The 23,912-nt window shown below is 47.2% G+C and overlaps 1 pseudogene; it reads right to left on the reverse strand.

Annotated features, from left to right (window-relative positions):
- The window catches only part of LOC149328186 (uncharacterized), a 145,326-nt pseudogene that overhangs the window by 54,389 nt on the left and 67,025 nt on the right, over positions 1–23,912 (reverse strand).

Consider the following 23,912-nt stretch of genomic DNA (forward strand, 5'->3'; position numbering starts at 1 on the left):
TGGTGTGTGTGGCGCTGCAGTCTTGTCAAACAAAAAATTGCATGCTGATGAGACTGCTTTAGCGCGTTGCTCTGAAACAGATTGAGTTATCTGTAGATGTTGCAAATGTAGTAGTTAACTTTGTAAGCGCCACTTTCTTTTTGGCTAGATTGTAGCGTTTGCCTGGCTGGGAGAGGCGGGCACGCATTGAAGCTATAAAAAAAAAAAGGAGAGGCGGGCGTGCGGAATTTCCCGCGCAGTCTGTAGTCGCCTTCTTGGTTGTACGTTCCATCTGTCTTCAGTGTCGTTCTTGCACCTTATACATGCCAACGCCTCATCTACTTGTACAAGCCTGTTACAAGCGTGCAAAGGAGGTGCTCCAACATGCCTCCCAAAAAACGCTACCGCGCCTATTTGGAGCCAAATGCGCTATCACTGAAAATTCCGCGGCAGACGACATGGAGCCGGCTGCAAAAGGAATCCGCTGCAACGTCTCAAGCACCGCAGGTAATTCACCGACTTGTTTACGTCATATGCTAGGGCCCATTCACTTTCTGCGGCGAAAAGTTTTACATTCCATGAACTCATAAAGAATCAGCAAGTGTTTTTTTTTTTTTCCGAGCTGTGGAATGTTGCAAAAGCGACCTTTGCCATTAGGCTTGCGAGCCGTGAGGAGAAGCCCGCTTTTCAGTGAATTTTTGAAGCAAAACGCGGGGCGAGCAAGTGCATATTTGTGGGTGTGGATGCGGAAAAGAGGTACGGGTCGCTGCGAAATAAAAGGCACTGCAGAAGTTGAGTGAAGTAGGGACAGCAAAGAAGGGCAAACGGGTGCTGGAGCTGGACAGCTCGAAACGCCGAGCACCGGCGGCACGGATCATGACGGCGCGGCTGCTGCTGTGCGTTGTGCGTGCGTTACCGTAATGGAGATTTGCTTCGCTAGACTGTGCCGCGCTCATTTGAAGCGTTGCCTTTTGAATAACTTGGACCTATTCGTTTATTCTGTATTTCAACTTGCCCCCCCCCCCCCCCCCCCACCACACACACTTTTTTTTCTTTGTGAAAGGGGGGGGGGGGGGGAGAAAGCTAAAGTCAGATTTTTTTCTTTTGCGGAATCGCGAGAACCTAGCGTCCTTACACCCACCGCAGGCAGTGGTCATGCTCTTACCTGCGCGGTAAGCATCTAAAGAGAGTTCCTGAAAAGGCGGAGCTTGCATTGCTTACATGGCCTATCAACGTACAAAATATTGTCTGTGATGGATGCAGACGGCTGATAGCAGAACGCAGCATGCAGAAATGAGAAACAGGGCTAGGAAACGGAAATGATGAATGTGATGAATGAAACCATGGCAAAAAAGTTTGTCGCATCAAAGATTGTGGCAGAAGAGCAAGGCAGCTCGGGTGTACAATGATCAGGAAAAAAAGCACTCCGCAGCATCGAATTAAGAGAAACAAGAAACAGAAGCAGAAGGAGACTGGTGAGGTGAAATGTGGATCGAAATATTGCGTTGTGAGGGCCTTTTGTAACATAGCCAGGCTGAAATACAGCCAAATAGCAGTCAAATTGGATGTAGCCGCCATCATTTGGGGACTTGAGCACAGGCGCCAATGAAAAATGCTGCGTATAGAAGAGTTCATCAACATAAATGCAGTCAAACACGAACTCCAACTGAACACTATAAATGTGTGAGAGGTGTCGACTACATCGGCATATGTGGCAAACATATGAGTTTACGTGTCGTGCAATTCTGCTCTGACATCATCTGTGAGCAGCACGGATTGCACTGATACTTTTTAAAGCCCGTAGTAATTTTTATGGAAAATTCCTGTGCATACCAGTAAGAATGACAAAAAGTAAAAACACTGAGCCCTCAACATAGCGGATCTCTCAGGTCTCTCTCTTTGTCCAGCAGAACACCGGTTCAGACAAATCTTCTCATGTCAGTGTGTGAAGCTCACTTTATAGCACTGTGAGAGCTGGAGCCGGTCACTTGGTCAGCATCTTATCACAGCCAATGGCAGAGTTGTGTGCAGTGGACGCAATTACAACTGCTGCCCTCTCACATCCATTCCCATTTCGTCAGCTGGAATAGTCTCAAATGCTCAATCTGGGTAAAGAACAAGCGGTGTGAGGATGGAGCAGCAATTCAGCATTAATTGGGCTCACATCATGCCATGATAAGATGCTGACCCACTAATCGGCCAGATTTCTCAAAGCATGCCACTCGGGCTTTCGTCACTGTCTGATAATACATTCCTCTTTTGTTTATTCTTTGCAGTTAGCTGCAGTAAATGAGGTACCAAGAGGGGACGCTGAGGTTACAGACGAACAAACTGAGAGTGAAGAATGTCTGCTGCCACTACCTCAGCTCTCTGAACAAGCAGAAAGTGCTGCCTCTTTTAACCAGAATGCTGAGCAGGGAGACCCTGATGTGTATGCGGAAGCTGACGACCCAGATGATGATCTTTCTGATTTCATCGCAGCCAACTCAAAGACGACTCTTCCTGGCCAGTCCACAACTCGACTGCAAGCCATGCTCCTGATATTATCATTTGTTGTGGCAGCTAAGCTACCATGGACACAAGTTGACAGCTTGCTCAAGCTTCTGAACGCCCTCTTTGCTGAAGAGGTTTTTCCTTCAACCAAATATGGTTTTCGAAAACTGTGGAGGCTTCAGCAGTCAAAAATGGTGAGCATTCATGCCTTCTGCCCGACTTGCCAGTTCTTAATTGATGGCAATGGTACCAGCCACTGGCGTTGCCGAATTTGTTCAGAAGTTGCAAGCCTAGGAGAGGTTTTGAAGAAGGGGAGCTTTTTCATCACTCTTAACTTGAAGCGACAACTGCAACAGCTCCTGAAACGCATGGGCAAAATAGTTGGAAGCAACCTGCTTCAGCTTGCTTCATCATGCCCAGAGGCTTTCACCGATATCACAGATGGCCTGCTCTACAAGAAAGTTCGCAGCGACCACAAAATGAAGTGGAGTGACCTAACTTTGACGATGAATACTGATGGTGCACCGGTGTTTAAGTCAAGCAAAGGTTCTGTGTGGCCAATACAAGTTACCCTCAATGAGCTTCCCGTTCCTCTGCGGTGGAAGAATATTTTGGTTGGAGCAGTGTGGTTCGGCAAGGAGCATCCACCTGCACATCTCTTCATGAAAACCTTTGTGGACAAGTTCCAAGAGGTTGGCAGCCTGATGTGGACCTTTGCTGATCAAGTTGTGGAGTCTGCAGTCAGAATTGTGTGCTGCTGTGTCGACTCACCGGCCAGAGCTGCTTTGCTGAATGCAAAGCAGTACAACGGGTACTACGGCTGCACTTGGTGTCTTAACAAGGGAACTTTAGTTGACGGTGAGACTCCTGCTTTCATTCAGTCTTATGAAGGACACAGATATACAGCATATGTTTTACATGGCAGATTGGTTGCCAGCGGTAAAAGTAAGGAATAACAGCCTACTTGGCTAGTTGGATGTTTTATACTTTGCCGGTGTTATATTCATGTTTTTAATTATTTTCATTTGTTCTTTACTACTGCTTTGATCTGTGCGGCATGAAGTGAGTTTTGATTTTAATGATTTGTTGTGTTTTTGTTGTAGGCACAGTAAAGTACACGTTTGAAGGCGGTGCCATGGTTGAAAGGTCCCACGACACTGTGCTGTCAGCCATGTCCCTTGCAGTTACAAGAAAGTGCTCTGTCGATGGAGTGAAGGGGCCATCTCCAGTTACGAAGCTAGGAACATTGGACTTGGTCTGGGGCTTCCCTCCCGATTATATGCATTGTGTCCTGGAGGGTGTGACTGCACAAATGACAGAGCTTTGGCTGTCTGCAACTGGGAAGCCTTGGTATGTAGGAAATAGAATTGCCAAGCTAAATCAGCGTATATTGAAAGCACGGCCACCAATAAGCTTCTCGAGACTGCCAAGGCCAATTTCAGAGAGGGCATTCTGGAAAGCCACAGAATGGAAGTATTGGTTGCTATACTACAGTGTGCCATGCCTTCAAAACATTTTGCCAGATAGATATATTAGGCATTTTTCATTGCTGGTAGAAGGCATTTTTATGCTGCTGAGAGAAAGTGTTGAACGCAGTGACACTTTTATTGCAGAAAGGTTGCTGAAACAGTTTGTGGAGGAAGTGAAAATATTTTATGATGAAAGTGCGCAAACATTCAATGTTCATCAACTTCTACATCTGGCGAAATCTGTTAGGATGACAGGTCCACTGTGGGCCACGTCAACCTTCCCATTTGAAGGGGGCAACGGGGACATCTTGAAGCTTGTGTCTGCTGCGAAAGGGGTTCCTCGGCAAATATCAGAAAGATTCATTATGAATGGAGTTCTAAATTCTTTGAAACGTCTGGTACCTCTTCCTCCATTTTTGAAAAAGCAGCAGGAGCTAATTTCAGGTAAAATTTCTAAACAGCACAAATCTAGTGTCTTAGGTGCAGCTTTGCCACCTTGTGTCTATGAAGAACCCATCCAAATACTGTTGAGGCAAAACATTGGTTCCGAGGCATGCGTAAGTGAGTACCTTAGAGCTCGTGTCAAGGGGTTCACTGTACACAGCGCCCATTATCAACAAGCAGAAAGAACATGTTCATGCTACCTGGAAGCAAGTAACGGCAAACTTGTTAAAATTCTCAAGGTGTTTGCTGCTGACAGCAAAATCTTGCTGTTGTGTCAAGAATTGATTACTGAAGTGTTTGAGCTGCCCTTTTTGTTCAGAATCGAGCACCCTCCATTTGGCATCGCACTCTGCATGCTTTGCGAAGAAAGCGTTGTTTCATCTTGTGTGCTTGTGGAACAAGAGAGCACATTCTTAGTGAAGATGCCTAATCTTCATGAAAGTGATTAGTCATTTTCAGTACCATGAGGGAACAGCATGAAAATATTCTTGAGTAAGACACTTGTATCCCACTTGCTTCAAATGCTGTCAAATGGGAAAATGCCGCCCCTGTGCACCATATTTTTGCATGCTGGATACTACCGAGCTATGAAACAAACCATTCAGCATATTTTTAACTTTTAGGCCTCCTTGGTGTTATGTTTTTACAAGCACGGGCGTACAGTTCGACACGGCCCACTTTTGCAGGGAAACAAAAATAAACTTCTTCAGCTTTTGAGCTTTTTTCATCGGTGAACTGCAACATAATACTTCTTGAAGCAAGTTTCAGTGTACAAGCAAGTCGTCTTATACATCCAAAAGACTGCGGTATGGATATTTCCCATATTTGAGGTCTTCTTATGAAGTGATTGCTACAGCTCTGTTCCTCTCTTTTTCTACAAAACCAGTGGTCAAAACTGGTTCAAAGCGATGTCATTCTGAGCACAGTTTTACGATATGTATGCAGCATGTGAGACACGAATACAGCTTTGTGAAAAATGCAAAAATGATGATGCTGATCTTTTCGACATAGACAAAATACCCTTTGCCCAGTCTGTTGCACATCTTACTCATAGCAGTTTCACTCATCCACTTTTTCACTGATCTCCATTTATGATTGTGGCCAACTTGCTATTGCGTTTTACAAAATTCAAAATGTCATGAAACTTGGCAGCACATTGCAAGGTACCTAGTTAGTGTTGTTTGAGGTTGCAGCGTGTTGCATTATCATTAACACACTGTCTTGTTTGTTGTGCATGTTCACTGTCACATGGCAGTGGCATCCAGTACACTGTCTGTGCATGTTCAGCAAGAAAATGTTTCGATAGGCATGTTTTTCTTTGCATTTGCCAACACGTCAACACATACATGCTTCAATGGCAGCTTAGTACAAAATTCACACACGTACTTGCCAACTGTCTCCATCAAGGGAACATGTAGCCTTAAATATTGAGCCCGCTGGACAGACCAACTAAAGCATGAATGCTCCTGCAGTGCCGTGTTTCACATGAGGTTCGGAACTTAGTATTCGGAGAAGCCTTTGCCCCACAGTATATGCAGTTTAGCTGATGATTTCTCTACAAGATGTATCCCTATATATATGACTTAGCAACCCGAATGAGCCAGCTTTTTTGTAAGGGTTCATTTCTGTTAAATGAACACACTTATCAGGGACTGTTATCTCTGTGTTTTCAATCTGTTCCGAGTTCATGAACAGTTCTTTGAAGCAGTTCTCATGCATTCGTTTATATCCAGTGAAAACTGCATCCATTTATTTTTATTCTTTGCTTACTTAAGCTGGATAACCTGACTGACATTGTATCCTGTGATATGAGCCCTTTTTATATAATATTGATCCTTATTAAGTAATGTCAAGTTGCGGTGTACTGTCTTGTGCATTATTTGCTGCTCTGCTGCTCAGCACGAGTTTTTTGATTCTTGTCCTTCATGCTTCGAAGTAGGCATTGTCATGAAAAACAGCAACTTATGCTGAAGATGTTCTCTACAGTGTATTTGCACTTCCTTTGCACCTTTCCATAGCCTTCAGTGGTAATGTACAGCGGGGAATTTTTTCAGTGCATGTAACTTTGGAAGGGCATTGTTTTCCAAGACCCTTTATATAATGATATGTAAAATGTCTTTTGCTTGTTTTTTTTACCTACATGTGCTGACCTTGAGACTTTGTTTGGCTGTTGATGAAAAAGTTGTCTGGGGCATCTCACCTAGCGGGTGTTAAAACAAGTAAACTAGTAGCAAAATGCTCCTTTTAGCAGCTATGCAATTGGTGGTGTTTGGTCAGTGCACGAAATAATCGTTGGCCATTTAAACTTGATAGTTCACATTCTCTTCATCTCTTAACAATGTACAGCTCTCATGTAAGTCAGAAAATTAAGCTCTTACAGGCAGAATCTATAGCACAGGGGGAGCTTAGGATGTTTTCGGCTGTTTTGCCGTGTAGCACTTTTTACTGTTGCCAACTCAGCCATGCCTGTTCCTGTCTTGCTGTTCCTTATGGTTTCTGGCATTGCGTCGATGAGCAAATGCACAGTGCTGTGTGAAGTTGTCTTCAAATGCCCTTGCAAAATTTGTTATCAACTGAGCTGGCATTTGCTGTTGTGCTTAATGCAGCTGGCAGCACTTCAGTACTTTCCTACCTGCCCGTCAAGTATTGTGTCTGCACAAAAGCCCACCTCCTTATCACCATTCTGATTCCAGTAATTTCATTGCCTTGATCACTGTGAAAGGCACTGGTAAGCACTGTGGAAGCTGCCTGGCTGTATGAAAGGCCCCACATTGCTACAATTCAGGGGAATGAATTGATGGTGTTTTTTTGTGATGCTTTCAGGGGCACTTTCCCAAATGCCCATTTCGCGAAGGCACTACTGCAACTCTGAAACGAAGGAGTTCTATGCTGAATTTTGAGAATAAATGTGTTTTAATTTCTTTCAAGCTTCAGTTCAACCTGCTGTCATGCCTTTATGTTTTCATAGTCACACCAGATACAAATTTTTTGTTGTCCTGGCTGATATGAGCATTTAACTATACCTGGAAGCTAAAAAAGTGTGCCTTTTTTGTCCACATAATAAACAGACTGCCATTCATCCTTAGTGTAATAGTAATAAATACTAAATTATATGCTGTATGATATGCAAATGCACCTCACAATTTACCTTGGACTTTTTTACGGTTTGACTGTGGTGTGAAGACATGAACACCCATAGTTGCAACAATGGACTATGCAATTAAGCAGGACAGAAATCTTTCATTAATCTCAGTAAGTACCAAACCAACCTACATGTTGGTCAGTGCATGAAATAATCCTTGGCCACATGTCTGGCATGTGCCTGAGATTATATCTGGTACATCATGCAAACTAGAATGAACCGAACAGATCTTTTTGGTGGCGCTCGGCTCCCGCACATGAATACAGCAACAGGTCTGGTGTGCTTGAGCTGGATCATATACGCCAGATGACTCGAAACCAGTCTAGTGTACGTGCACACCAGACGACATGAAACCAGTCTAGTGTGCACACCAGACGACATGAAACCAGTCTGGTGTGCACATCAGACAACACCACACCGGTCTGGTGTGCACATCAGACAACACCACACCGGTCTGGTGTGCACATCAGACAACACCACACCGGTCTGGTGTGCACACCAGACACCACCACACCGGTCTGGTGTGCACACCAGCACCACCAGGCTGGTCTGGTGCCCACACCAGCCACACCAGGAAATCCTGGTGTTAACACCAGAACACACCAGAACAGTCTGGTGGATTTTTCAACTGGGGTACTTTTGCAAAAACAAAACATTCCTTCCTTGACTTTGTCACAAACTGCAATGCCGTGAACAACAGCCGGCAGGCCACAGAGCGAGCGCGCCGCTTCACGAACTGCACCGGCGGCCGGCGCGGCCGCCTAAATCGCTTGCAATGCAGCGTACTTCCACAAATAAACATTACTCACCTTGCCGCCGTCATAAACAGGGGGAGTTCTGCGTCGAAGGGCAAGAGAGACGAAAAAAATTGCGGCCTGCCAGCACGAACGAATACGCCGCACGCTTTCACGCGCACAAAACTGCCCCACGATGCTCCGTCGTCTGCTGCTCGGATGGGTCTGCCGCCGCGCCGGCCATCCCCTAGGCGGCAATCTATTGGAGGAGGAGGATTGCGCGTCATTTCCTGGTTCCAGATTTCGCCGAGTGTCCGCTATTTACCAATATCTTTCTCTATGACTTACCTTGCAGCTGCTTACGCGACAGTTCAAGTAGCCACGCAGATCATGTTGTTTGACTGACTGACTGCATAGCGAAGGCCAAGGCCAAGCCCAGCCAAGCCTGTGGCCCGTCACGACTTTTACGCTCGTAGTTCCCGCCTCTCTTTCGCTTGCGCGGCGGCGGTTGTCGTCTGCTGCGGCGCCAGCGCGGCGGCGCTAGAGGCGCAGCCGCAATGCATCATGTACACAAAACTTTTCTCAAGTACCTTACTTTCTAATACTTCTTAGTATTTAAAATTCAATGCAAAAGGCGGGAGGGCTGTCAAAAATCTCAGTCTCGCAACCACGGTTTTTCTCCCGCACTTGCAACCGTGCTTGAAACTTGAATACAGTTCACAATATTGACTAAAGGTGGCAAGACATTCAGTACAACCCGCAGTTTGGTTCACTTACACTGACATTTTTTTAAAACTGGAAAGCTTACAAAGAGTTTTACTCGGCCGCTGTCGTTCACCAGGAAATGCACGTTGATGGACTCTCCTTTCGAGCCCCGAATTCAATGCGGGCCGAGGAAGTAGCGATAGCGCTTGCTGCCGCCCACGCCAATTCGAGAATAATCATCACGGACTCCCGAAAAGCATGTGAACATTACTTGGCAGGGGAGATCTCCCCCTTAGCTGCTTGTATTCTACGACGGACTGCCACTGATCCAACACCCAAACGAATCATTTGGGCTCCTGGCCACCAGGGCTTACGAGGTAATGAGGCCGCTGACGCGGCTGCCCGAGCGCTTATTCACCGGGCTCCTCATCCCAGCTCTTCTGGCTCGGAGACTAACCAGCCGCTGCTGCGATTCAGGAAAATATTAACACATTATAGCGACAACCACCGCCTTTTCCCGGCCCCTGCAAAAGGGCTGAGTAAGACGGAGGAGCGAACTTTAAGGCGCTTGCAGACAGGTACTCTACTCTGTCCTGCAATAATAAAACATTACGATCCTAACACGGATGGGCGATGCCCACACTGTGGGGAGACCTGTGATATCTTCCACATGGTGTGGGCATGTACTCAAAATCCCCACCTCCCCCCTTCCCCTACCCCTTCCAGAGAGGCATGGGAGACTGCCCTCCTCAACTGCTCCTCGCTTGAGTCCCAAAGGGCTCTGGTGAAACGGGCGAGAGACGGGGCCTCGTCGTGCGGTGTCCCGGACTAGGGACGCCGACCATGTAGCGGGGCCACTCTGTGGCTCCGAAACTCTTTTTTTACAATATAAAAGTTTTCACCACCACCACAAAGAGTTGGCGGAGGCGCTCGAGGCGCTGCACGGATATTTGGTTTTGGTTTTACAGGGTCGGCTACTAATTGGCTATGAGGCCGCCGCAGTGGATGGCTCCAGATGATTTCGAACATCCGGCCGGAGATCATTAAGGAGCATGGACATGGCACAGTACACAGGCGAAAGCTTTAGTATACAAAAAAATTCAAGGTATAAAAGAACAAATTAACGAAAATTTTCTCAATGAAAAGTTTAATTACAAAACAACAAAAACGCAAATGCAAAAGTAAAAGCATGACCAATAAAAAAAACGTAACTGAAACCAATTTAATCATTCTGAGCTTCGTGCATGCATGCATGCAGGGCGTTCCCCCTTTCCCCCTTTGTCGTGGACAGCGTAGTGCAATGTGCTCTTAGTGCTTTGTGCCTCCAAGGTTTCCGCAGACAGTGATATGATTTCTCCATTAAAAAAAGACTGTGGCTCAACTTGGTTAAGCCGGGAAATCGCGAAAGCAATACCCATGGCTACGCCCTCGCTCACATGATAGTGGTGCTGTTGTGGTGCTTGTGTGAAACTTGTTGTATACCTTGGTGCTGCTGTGGTGATCACTTGGTTATTCTATGTACAACTAGTAGCGAAACTATAATCGCTGCGCTGTGAGGATATACTTGGTTGCTGGTGATGTTAATGCAGACTGTAGAACTGCTGTTCCTGCACTGGCTACAACGGCATGCTTGGCACTCATGGTAAGTGTCCTGGTAAATCCAAGTTGAAAGACGAAAGCCTGAGTGCTGCATTCTGCTACGCGATTGTTCACTGCACATTTTGTTGGTACATTAATTAAGTGCCAATTAATGACGCTTAACCTTCGCCTTTAGGAGTGGAACGCGACAGCGTGTTGTAGCGCTGCCATGGAGTCCAAAGAACGCCACCACCTGTTCGGCGCGGTGCGTTGCCCTTCGAACGCAACGCTTTTTGAGGAACGGAAATGGTCTGTAATTCTCTGTCATCTCGGTGTACACCTGAGCTGCACCGTACAGGAAGGGAGGAAGTGTGAGTGAAAGAAGAAAGAGAGGCCGTAATGAACGAAATGAAAATTGTATTTTAGGAAAGGAAATTACTCATTAACTATCTCACATATCTGAGTAGACACTAGTCGAAAATTTTATTTGAGGAAAGGAAGTTGCGCAGTAACTGTCTCACATATTTCGGTGGACACCCGTCAAATTTCGCGCGCGGTGACGTCACGACAACTTGGGTCAATCTGAAACGCGGACAAATACACCTTGCTCGTCGGTGAATTGGTTTTTGAGGAAAGGAAATGTATCTGTCTCTCATATCTCGGTGGACACCTAAACCTCGCCGTAACGGGAAGGGAGGAAGATGGGAGTGAACGAAGACACCGTATTCACTAGACGCACCTTTGTTCATTCCAAACCATCGAGCTAGCATGGCGGAGTATACTTCCAGACGCGATAGCAGACCGTCGCAGAATCATGGGCTCCCACGGAGCGGCGATAGCGGCTGTTGGCGGCCGCGGAAACAGGTTTGCCAGCGACGCTGATAAGGACTACGAGATCGTTCTGCCTACCCTGCCCACCGGACGTGTTGTTTTAAACACGGTTTTTGTGCATGGTGACGTGCGTGTGCGACCCTACCGGGTCGAAGACTTCCGGGACGCCCTCGCAAACGTTGGTGCGCTCTCCGACGTCGTGGCGTTGGGGGCGTACCAGATAAACCACGTGTGGGCGGTGACCTTCAGCAGCGCTGACGCCGCAAAGAAACTGGCCGCCATGAAGGAGCTGGAAGTCAAGGGACGCCGCTGCATCGTCTTCGACCCAGAAGACCACCAGGTGAAGCTGCACCTGCACTGGGTGCTACACGGCATCGCCGCCGAGGACATCCGGACAGCTTTCGCGGCGTTCGGCAACGTGCCCGAGGTCACCCGGGAGCGTTGGCGCGTCGCCGGCATGAAGGAGAAGGGGTCCACCACGAGGACCGTGCTGCTAAAGATGAAGCCTGGCATGAAGGTGGACGACCTGCCCCACCAGGTTCGTATCGCTGGCGAGTTGGCTCTAGTGGTGGTGCCCGGTCGGCCGATGCAGTGCCTGCGCTGAGGGTGGTGGTGGTGAAAACATTTATTAATCATAGAGAGAGATGTTGGGGGTCGTGACCTGAAGGATCACGCCCTTACAACCACTAGGTGGGATGCCTAGTCAGGCACACCATTGGCGTTTGCCGCAGCCCGGGCGCGCTGCGTTAAGGCCCTTTGGGCCTCGAGGGTGCAGCAACCGGACAGGGTCGCCTCCCAGTCCTCTCGGGTGGGGTTCGGGATAGGGGGTAGGGATGGGTTCTGCTGGCAGGCCCACACCATGTGGTAGGTGTCAGACACCTCCCCACAGTGTGAGCACCGCCCGTCGAATTTAGGATCGAAATGCTTTAGAATTGCCGGGCACAACATCGTGTTGGTGAGCAGGCGCAGGAGTACCCGCTCGTTGTCCTTCCCCAGCCCTTTGCATGGGGTGGGAAGAGTTTGGTGCGTGGATTTGTAATAATCGCGTATTTCCTTAAAAGTGTAAATCGGATTGAAATGGAAGTCCTGGTCGGCGTCGGGTCCCGTGGGAAATGCCCGGAGAGAGAGCGCGCGGGCGGCGGCGTCGGCTGCCTCATTTCCGTGGACGCCTTGGTGACCTGGAGCCCAAACGATAGATCGGTGCGCGGGATCCGAGTCTCGGCTACAATTTTGGTAAATACGATAAGCTAGGGGAGTAACCCACCCTTGCGTGACGTTTCGACAAGCCCCTCGTGAGTCGGTGATTATGTATTTGGAGGAGGTGTCAGAGGCTGCCAAAGCGATGGCAACCTCTTCTGCGTGAATTGCTGACTGGGCCTTGAAAGTAAGGGCGTCTACTGTTTTACCCTCGTGGACGACCGCGGCCGTGTACCATCCCCTAGAGTCCGGGCCGGACGCGTCCACGTAGAAGACTCCTGGTTTGCTCCGAAAATGGCGGTCCAAGGCTTCCGCCCGCGCCAGGCGCCTGCCATTATGATCCTCTTTGGACATATTGGTGGGGAGAGGCCGCACGTGGAGGGCGCGTCTCCAGTGTACGGGAAGGCGGCATCTCTCCTCTGTGAATTGAGTGTGCTGGATGTGTAGTCGGGCTAAAAGGCGACGACCCGACCCTGTCTTTGTGAGACGAGTGTATTGGTTGTTGAGGTGGGCCTCCCGAAGCTCCCTAAAAGTGTTCACCATCCCCAGTGCCATAAGGCGGCTGGTAGAGGTAGAAACTGGGAGGTCCAGCGCTCGAGGCGCGCGCTGAGGCGCTGAGGCGGCACGTGCGCTGAGGCGGCACGGGGCACGTGCGCCGTGATTGCAAGGTGCCCAGGTGCTCGAAGTGCCGACGCTATGGACACTCCGAGGCTGACTGCGTGCGCACCTACGCGTCGGCTACCAGGCGTGTAGCGGTGAGCGACTCCGCAGAGCTCATGGACGTCGTCGAAGCGGAGGAAGCAGCCAGCGGCATCGACGACACGGTCAAAACGGCGGGGTTTGAGCCTGCTGTTTCGAGCAGCAACACCGACGCTGCTGGCGCACAGGAGAGCGGGTCGCCAACTACAGACCCATCTTCGACGCCTGTGGAGACGCTCGAAGTTGGAGCAAGCCCGCCAGCGCACGTGGACGCAGAAACAAAGGCGGCCAGCGATAACCACGACGAGAAGGTTCACGCCCGCATGAACACCGGCGTGACTACCCCTGCTAAGCGTCCGCACGCCGAGACCAAGGCCGACGGGGAAAAGGCAGCCGAGCCCAGCGTCGAGGAACCGCCTGCAAAGACGCCGCAAGCACGACGGGCCAGTCGGCGGCCGCGGCCAAAGGTTCCAGCTGAGAAGTGTGGCGGCGACAAGGCGCCTCCTGACCAGGAGCACGTGCTCGCGCCAGATGACACCGGCGGCGACGGCATCGACATGCTAGGCGCGGGAGGTAAGCACCATGCTTTCGGTCTCTTCTTCCTAAGTTAAAATGGCTTCTGCGACTCAGTTTAAAGTCGCCACCCTAAACGTCAGAGGCCTGGCAGGTAAAAAAAAACAAAGCCAGCTGTACCGACTTATAACGGAGCAATATATTGATATACTGGCAGTGCAGGAGACTAATGTCGACGGTGAGGAAGAGACCGGGAGCATGGTGTCACGTTTCACGTCTAGATATTTTGCTGTTGTTAGCCATGCGGTGGGCACATCGGCTGGTTTTATTCTGTTTGTTAAGAAGTTGTCGGGGACACGGTCATCATTCGTGCTTGTCGGGTCGGTACGTGTCGATACATTTTTCGCTGTACAACACTGACTGGCGCATTGTTTGCCTGTACGCACCTAATGCGGTTGATGGCCGAGGCGCGTTTTTTGAAAGTGTCGAAGAAAGGCTTCGCACGGACAGAGAGCTCATTGTTATGGGCGATTACAACTGTGTCCTTAGTGCGCGCGACAGGTCAAGCGTCCGAAGTTTCCGAGATAAGAGCACTCAAGTGTTGTTACGAATGATTGTTAACTGCAACCTCGAGGATGTGACCGAGTGTCTTGAAGGAGCGCGTGCTGTAAAGTACACACGATTGGAGGGCTCAAACCACGCACGGCTAGACTGCATTTATGCATCCGCGGATACTGTACCTAAATGCAATAGCTATGTAGTACTGCCGGTTTCTTTCTCTGACCACTGTTTGGTTCAATGCTGCATAGGAATCGTTAATAAGGGGAATGGTTTTTCGTGGGAATTGTGGAAGTTAAACGACAAGCTACGTCAGGACGAATTTTATAACCGAGCTGTAAGGGAAGAAATAGCAAAAATAGAACCAAGTAGCAACATGGGGATTTGGCAGCAGTGGCAGCCCACTAAAGAAACTTTAAAATTTAAAGCCATAGAAAGAGCCACCTGTATACGCCATGAGGAAAAAAAACAGGAAATGGAGCTAAAGGCACTGCTTCAGAAGATGATAAAACATGAATGCCGAGCGCCTGGTAAATGGATAGAAGACATAAGAAAAACAAAACAAAAGCTAGAGCTTACCGAAGAAGAACGTTATCGGGGAGCATTGGCGAGGGCAAGGGCAGAAGACATGGCTGCAGGGGAAGCGCCAACGAAACGAGCGCTCTGTTTAGAAAAGGCCCGTGCCGAAAGAAATCACATTAACGAAATAGAATGGGGAGGTGTTTTAAAAACGGACATCGACCACATCAAAGCAGCTTTATTCGAGCATTACCAGGCGCTCTTCGCATAGATACATCCGGTAGATGCTATCACATTTAAGGAGGCGTTTCTAGCCGAGATGCCGCGTCTCGACGACGAAACTAAAGAAAGATTAGAGCAGGAGATAACTCAAGGGGAAGTTGCGCAAGCAATAGACAGTTTGAACCCAGGTAAGTCGCCTGGACCCGACGGGTTGAGCGCGGCATTCTACAAAGAATTTAAACTTGTAATTTCCCCGATCTTGAAGGTTATCTTTAATGAAGCCTTTAAAATAAAAGCACTGCCTCCATCCTATGGTTCGTCCCATACTGTGCTGATTCCCGAAACGGACGACATAGACAGATTACGATTGGTAACAGCATACCGACCGATAGCACTCACGAACGTCGAGTACAAAGTTTATATGAAGGTTCTGTCGCGAAGGTTGCAGACCCTGATTCATTACTTAGGTGGTGCGCATCAGACCTGCGGGATTAAAGGGCGGTCTATTTTTACAAACATTCACGTTGCGCGCAGTGTCTTAGAATGCTGTGATGACACTGGTGGCCAGGTGGCAATTCTCCAGATCGATTTAGAAAAGGCATTTGACTGCGTCGCCCACGAACATTTGTTTGGAGTATTGGGCCATGTTAATGTTGGTTCTGTTATTCGCGAGGCTGGGGCCCTGGCGTACAGGAACTGCACGACGAGATTGATCGTTAACAAGAGTCTGGGGGCCCCCATTAGTGTGCAGCGTTTGGTGCGCCAGGGCTGTCCCCTCAGCCCCCTTTTATTTTGTATTTATGTGGAGACCCTTTGTTCAAAGATACTGAAAAACAGGAGTATAAACGGATTCAGTTTGCAAGCAGCTGAAGTTAAGCTCTTAGCGTACGCTGATGACATTGCAGTGTTTGCCGTGGACGAGGGAGGCATGAGCGAGGCAGTTAAATGTGTACGCGATTTCAGCCAAGCTACGGGAAGCGGGGTTAACTGGTCGAAGTGCCTCGGGCTGTGGCATGGCGGGTGGGCGTCTACGCCTAAACGGTTCGCCAGTGTGCCTTGGACGACGACACCAGATAAGTACTTGGGCGTTCCGCTCGATGCGTACCGTGACAGCGAGCATTATTGGACAGGGCAGGTCAAAGAGATACTGGAGAGAGCGGATAAGTGTAAAGGGACGACCTTGTAAAATTTCGCCAGAGCCACTGTTTCCAACCTCTTCTTCATCAGCAGGCTCTGGTACGTCATGCAGGTGTTGCACTGTTCACGGTTAGGCATTCAAAAGCTGCACAGAATTTTCGCCGTCTTCATCTGGTCGTCTGACTGGGAGCGCTGCAGCCGGACCAACCTGTTCAGACGGGTACAGGAAGGTGGGCTGGGACTGGGCCATTTATTTCTTCGGCAGCTGGTGAATCGTTTCTTGTTTTTTCGGGACACAAGAGACCCGTTTTTGCGCACCGTATGCCAAGTTAGGCTGCGGCGCCTGCTGCCGGAGTACGTAGTCGGAACTGCTGAGGTTTACAGTAGGGTCAGCGGTTTTTATCGGGAAATCGTTGCAGTGTAAGGTTTCTTTCCGCGCGGTTTTCGAATGACTTTCTGTCCACTGTGAAACGAAAGAAACTGTACCGTGCTTTGCGCGCTGTAGTTTTCCCCGTGCCCTTGTACAGGGCCTTGTACAGCGGAGGCCCAGGCAAAGATGTTTTAAAGAGAGTGAAAAAAATGCGGGTGCCGCCAGGAACAAATACCTTCTTTTTTAAGCTGCACACCGGAACCGTACCGGTTAAAAAGTTTTTAGAGGGAAAGGAGTTCTTTTTACCCTGAGGATCTCACTATTTGATTTGCAGGAAGCCGGAAACAATAGACCAAGTTTATTTTTACTCTTGGGAAGGGGTTTATTTTTGGGATGTGTTGCAGCCAACCTTAAAGAAAGAATTTCCGCTAGACCCGTACGGCATTCGGTACTTATCTGTTGAATATGAGGATGGGGTGCCTTTCGACTTAATAATGCTGGCAGGCCTCCACTGTATATGGCGCTCCAGAATGGCAGGCTACCATTGTGATCGAGAGGCAAGACCTGCCAGGATTTACTTTCGCGAAAATATGGACATGTTTCTCGCCATTCAGAGGGCAGCTGCGGACCCTCCGGAGTGGCTCTCAAAACTAGAGCCGCTCTGTACATTGCCTGAATTTTAATTAGACGAAGCCAGATTCATGCTGGCTGACCACGAGTCGTGTGTACATAGCGTTTATTGTGTTTTGTTGATTGTTTGTTTTGTCCAATTTTCTTTGCAAAATCCTGGCAATAAAGAAAAAAAAGCTGGCATGGCGGAATGGTAGCGTGCTCGACTCGCACTCTGGAGACCGGGGTTCGATTGCCAAGCTCGGCAAATTTCTTACTGGGTTTTATTTATTTATCTGGTCTGACTAGAAAGGTTTGACTAATTGGTTAAGGAGGGAATTAATTAAACTCAGTCAAACTTACTTGCAGCATCACTAAACGATCCCTTTAATTGGTTACATGGTTAGTAGCCAAAGTACAATTGGCCCCGTTTGAAATTTGCGCACTGTGACGTCACGACCGTTTCGACCAATTGAAAAGCGTGACATTTCTGTCGACAGCTCCTGCTTACAACGATGAGTCATTAAAGGCTTCCGCCTTAAAAGCGCGCTTCGATCGCGGAGGCCACGCCGTTTTGGCACCGCCGCGGCTTGCGACGGCGCGAGTCTGTCGCCCTTCTCTTCGGCGTGACGTCACAAAGAACCTGTTGCGCTCCTAGCGGAGAACGCAGGCGTTAGGCGCCGGTGGTGGTGGCACCGCCGCGCCACGCCAAAGGCTGAATGTGCAAGTAGTAAACCTTTCGCTTTAAAAGATTTTATTTTTCATGTAGACATGGAATGACTCATACGATGGCGATCTGCGAAAAGTGACTCGCAAGACGGTTCAAAAGCGCGTCTCTTGCCCAAACCCGATCAACCGTGAAGAAGGTATCCAAAAGCGTCGGCTTTGTAATCAGTCTGTGGTTCCAGTCGGGTTCGGTTATTATCTGGATAATGTGTAACGCTGAGCTGAGCAGAGATGTATATATATGTGCGATATTGAGGCGGCATATATCATGCGTTGTGTGGCAAGTTTGGTCGGCCACGAGTAGCCAGACATCGCACATCCCATGCTCGTGGTTCGTGTATGTGCGGAAGATGTACAACATCATGGCATATGCTACATACAATGGATGTCTGCCATGAAGTGACACATACTGGTAACGCTCAGTGGACGTTATATTTAGACATAGACATTTGGATCTATCTGGTACGAGGTTTGTGGTTAACTGGGATGTTGAAGTTGCGCGGAAGCTGGGAAAACGGTAGAAGACGGAAAAGCTGGTGACCGCTGCTGCCGGCGGCGCGATGAAAATGCAGACCGCCGCCGCCTGCCTGCAGCATGGAGCCGACGGCCCACGTGCGAAAAACTCATGCGCCGAGAGAGATGCGGGGTTTACCGTTTCCTTCGGCTGTTCGAATGAAACTGCTGTTTCATCTCACAAAACGATGAGTGCAAGAGCAAAACCTTCTCTCCCCGCAGCTTGTGGCGCGAGGGAGAGAGAAAACAGAGCGAGTAGTCGATTTTTGTTTCCTGTTGAAAACCATTGGTCCCGAAAACGTTATACCCAGTTACCTTTCTGGGACCAAAATGTATAATTCGTCTTTGTTGCTGCTTAAAACTCACGCAAAAACGTGTCTAGACCTTTAATGGGAGCACTGCCTTTTTCCTTGTATTTCTATGTGTTGCCTCTATGGTCCGGAAACGTTTGATAAATGCTGTACTGGGACTGGGACATTCCATCTTGTTTGGGCGCACATGGGCCGGTCCTTTGCTTGTTGGGCACGGTTACGCAACCATAGGTTGGCAATGTCTGTGAGGTAGAAGAGTATGTTGCTCAACTTAACAGAATCGTCCCACCGATTGTAAGTGGTAACGCGCTCGTATGAGGCCAGCGAGTCGTCGACGTCGTGGTCGTCTGTACCACTGAATGGAGAAGGGTCGCGCTAGTGTTGCGCCCCGGAACAGACGGTGGCTCTGATGGGCGGCGATGGCTGAGTTGGCGCGTCTGGCATTGTGGGTGAGGCGAGTAAAGTTCCGCTCCGAAGTTCCAGTTTGAGGACCGGAATGGAGATAGAGGCACCTCCACCAAGTGTAAAGGTGCTTCTTCAAAGCGCACGTCGTTGACTGAAGAGCGTCACTAACAGCACACTCCCAGGCATCACTCGGGATCCAGCACTGCACTTAGTCGACCTCTTTGTTCCGCCGCAACGCGATCCTTGCATAGGAAAAGATTAGACCCTCTTGAACCTACGTTAACAGCCGCAAGCTTTCACAGAATGAACTTTGAGTTTCTGCACAAAAAAGCGGTGTTCTACATATGGGATGCAAGGCGTATATATGATTAACCGTGCCTGAGCTTCAAAGAATGCCAGTGCAAGTCATGGAACCGACTTCACAACGTGCAACGAAGAAAAGGTGGGGCTATTTAATTTGAATTCCACGAAAAGGTTCCTCAATGTTTCTTATCAGAACGGAAGTATGTTGTGGCATGTAAATGCACAGTGGCTGAGAAAAAAGGTTTAAAGTCTTTACCAAAGCAACCGATGAAACTACCACCCATTGTCATGCCACAGGAAATGCAATGCCATAAGACACGACAGCCTTGCTGTGGGTACCAGCATCAAGTGCTGAAGCAAGTGACGATAAAAATTCTTTCCTGGATGCAAGGCACAATCATGTCTATGGATACTCGAAGTAACACTAAAAAAACAAGGAAACATTAGCTATTCAAGAGGCAGGCTAACCAGTGAAATGCACTGCTTTTGAATTTAATGCACAATACGTCAAGTAAATTTTACAAACAGGCCCAATGTATTCAACATTTGGTAATGGCAACTTCAATAAAATACTCATGTGAAATTCACACAACCTAAATAGCCAACTTTACAGTACACTACAAAACAGCAATGTTTTTCACTGGAACCAATCGCAGAGCTTGTTTCAACAGCCAAGACATTTAATAATAATCTTTATTTCCATCGGTATGATGGAGGAGGTTGTGGGTAAAAGCTGCTCGTAAACGGCAGCTTGACAAAGGCCCACAACCCCCCTGTACAGGGCAACAGCAGCAAGGTATGGAACAACATAAATATACACATCTAAACTCTTCGCGATTTAGCAGAGCCAAAATAAAATACAGTAGAAAGAAAAAAGAAGAAAAAACAACAACAATGCAATAAATACGGAGGGCACAAAGAGGTACAATAAACAAAATATTAAATATACATATCATAGGAACAAAGGTACAATTTTTAGGAGTGTATGCAGTGAAGCTGTCGTAATTCGCGTTTAGATATATTAAACAGGTCAGTCCCGGATTTTTTATAGTTATTTAATAGTGTTGGAAGGGTGAAGGATAATTTTTCCATTGCATAGTTGGTTCTAGGAGTTGGTACAATCCACTCCTCTTTATGACGTGTAGGGTAACAAACAGTTCTTTTTTCCAGTAAAGACAACTCATGCAAAGATTCAAGATGACTTTTTAATTCGCGCTGGAATGCAAGTGTTAGCTTATAATTGTATTAATTGAATACTGGTATTATGTTTGCTTTTGGGAAAAGACCTTGCTAGTGACTGTTGTATGATTGATTGAAAAGTATTCTGATAAGTTTTTTTGAAGTATGAATATCTTTTGCAAGTTTGTATACGTGGTTGTGCCCCAGATTAAAAAACAGTAATTAAGATGAGAGTAAAACCGGGAATTATAAAGCAGAATCTTTACTTGATACGGAAGAAAAGCTCTGTAACGGGAAATAATGCCAACTGCTCGAGATAACTTGGTTAAAACAGCATCAATGTGACCATCCCATAGCATACTCTGAGAAAATGTAACACCCAGAATTTTGATATTATTTGTGATTTCTATTGCAGCTTAATATCAGCTTAATATTTGCAGCTTAATATCATGAACACCTTATGCAAAAAATAAGGATTTTTCAAGTAACACATTACACAACACATAAGCTAGCACATAAAGAAATGGTCACAAACAGCTGATATTCTCTCAACCAAAACAGATTAAAAATGGTGCGGACATAATGCTCCACAAGTATTACGCCATTTATATCCAGCAGAGATAGCACTGTGAGAAATTTTGATGTAGATGTTCATGAACTCTCTTTGTTGGCTTTCATACCGAAGAACAGAAAACTGTTATGAAGCCTGCAGACTAACACAACAGACATCAACATAATGTTGGACACCTGCCTCTCACCACTCTTTCCTGCCATCAGTAATGCGTGACTAAACACACAAAGATTAGCAGCCGAGCAGGTTTTCCTGCGTTGTCATACAAACACAGATAAGACAGGTTCAATGATAATAACGAGCGAATTTACAATGAATGTCACAAAAATACACCCACTCAGACTGAATGAATAAAAAGAATATTTGTGCATGTTTCACCTCCCCAAATGTCTTCACGGAGTCAGGCTGACAAATCGCACCAGTAACAGAGATTTAACGTAGCGGAGGCGTAGTAGTGTGAACTTATACTGGTTTACTTAAGGCCGGCTCCAAAAGGGTGGTGACCCCGCCTGGCTGCACCCATTCTACTGCGCGTGCGTGGACAATTAGGAGTAAACCGGCATACATCTGTGCTATTAGGTCTCCGCTATGCTAAATCTCTCTCTAATATTGGGTACAAAGTTCTTAACTCTCCCTCCAACAAGAAGTGATGCAATCCATGTATGACCATGATTTTATTTGCATTCGATTTTACAAGCACAGCAGGCTCACTCTTCATGTTCAGGAAATACTAAGAGCGAGTGTGTGTGCAGTTTAAGGAAACAGAGAATGTTGTTTTCTGAAAACTCAGTAAAAGTGAATAAACCTTACAAATGTAAATAATGATGGTTAGCTACCAACACCTACCAGAGGAAATTCAGCTAGAATCTCGTTAGCTTGCATATAAAAAGATAGCTAGGAAAACATATTGACTAAGGGCATCACAAACCACTACTATTTTTTGTGAATCAGCTTTTGTGGCGTCCTAAGTTTTGTGTATGAGCGAATGTCTCTTGTCAAAAGTCACATTGGTAGGGCTTTTCGCCCCTATGGGATCTAACATGACTCTCAAGACTTGAACGTACTGCAAATGTCATGGGGCACAGCTGGCACTGATACGGCTTTTCACCCGTGTGGGTACGGATGTCTGCCACCAGGTGACTCCCCTGTGTAAAGCTGCTATCACAACAGTCGCAACGGTAAGGACGTTCACCAGTGTGAGTGCGCTGGTGTGACTCCAGGTGGGCCTTTTGTGCAAAGATTTTTCCACAATCGTTACCAATGGTATGGGCGCTCCCCCCCCCCCAAGTGGGCCTAATAACTAAACAAATGGCAGTTAGCTATGTTTAGCACACAGCATACTGCCATTTTTGTTTTTTTTTCTTGCTCCTTAAACAGGGTATAAGAGGAAGCGAAAGCCAGTGGCTAAAAACCTCATGAGGCCTTGGACCCCTGTACAAGTTCTTACATCAATGCTTAGAACTCACAGGGGTGGCAGTTTTGGTCAATAGTTGACATATTATGGAAAACAGCTCTCCAGCATATCAAAGGCAAATATCACCATAATTCACTACAGTTCTACGAAATGAAGATTCTGTATCCTTCATACTGCTCTTTGAAAGACAACATTCAGGAATGTATTTACGGAGAAAAACTGCAGATTCTAATGATGAGTTCTATCCAAAAAATACACCATATTTACAGCCTCTGGTGGCCAAGCCTGCATGTGAAAGACAGGTTATATCCATAAGACACAAGATTACATGTACAACAACTCACATGGTGTTATGTGGATGAGATGGTGAAAATGGAATACAATTTCATACTAAAGTTGTGCTAGATCATGTAAATTCAGTGGGCCAGGGTTAAAAACAATCGAGTTCCAAACTTTCAATTCTGAACGCAGATCAGAAGATATAATTATGCTGATAAAAAAATCACAGCTACCAAAAAAAATCCAAAAACCAGTTGCAAGCAAATCAACAGCCATTTGATAGACCTTGTCGCTTCCACAGTAACTCTCTTCTTGGGAAGGACTGTACAAGTCTGCCTACGCAGCCTTAAGAACTAACGAGCGTCAGTTATGATTACAGACAGAACACATTGGTACAGGATTCTTTTTTTTTCTGTAGACCTCTTACAATCTTCTACAGCACATACTAAAAAAACTTTTAGAGCATAACTGGTAAAAAATTGCCAGGAGGCTTGCTTACAGCCAAGATTACAGCTACCCACGAGTGTGGCCAGCATGTCCAACAGGGTGTTTCCCATGCAGCAGCTCCAAGAGCGCCATTAACCAAATCTGTAGAAGCACATCTAAAACAGCACATTACTGCGTGTCAAGTGCAGTTAGAGCATACCATATTTACTCGTGCAAGGCCCACACCTCCAATAAGGGATGAACAATTGGAGGAAAAAAAGAAGGAACTGTCATGACCGAGCTTTGCAATCCGCTGCTCTGAAAGATGTTTAAGATGACAGGCTTTTCTGACAGCATGGATGGCAAGGAAAAAAACCATCTGTCTGGTGAGCTCTTTAGACACCAACAATAGTGAAAGCTGATGATGACAATAGATGGTGAAAGGGCAGCTTTGGCTAAAGAGGGCCATGGCTCAAGGCACTTTCTTTGACTCGTTGGGGTTAAAGGCCCATTTCCAAGCACTTCACCCAGCAAAAGCCAGTGGGAAAATTTGTGTATTGCATCACTGGTGGGTACCCAGTGCTAG

The sequence above is a fragment of the Amblyomma mixtum genome, chromosome 9 (assembly GCF_055824585.1).
Source record: "Amblyomma mixtum isolate Tamu chromosome 9, ASM5582458v1, whole genome shotgun sequence".
NCBI classification, from domain to species: domain Eukaryota; kingdom Metazoa; phylum Arthropoda; class Arachnida; order Ixodida; family Ixodidae; genus Amblyomma; species Amblyomma mixtum.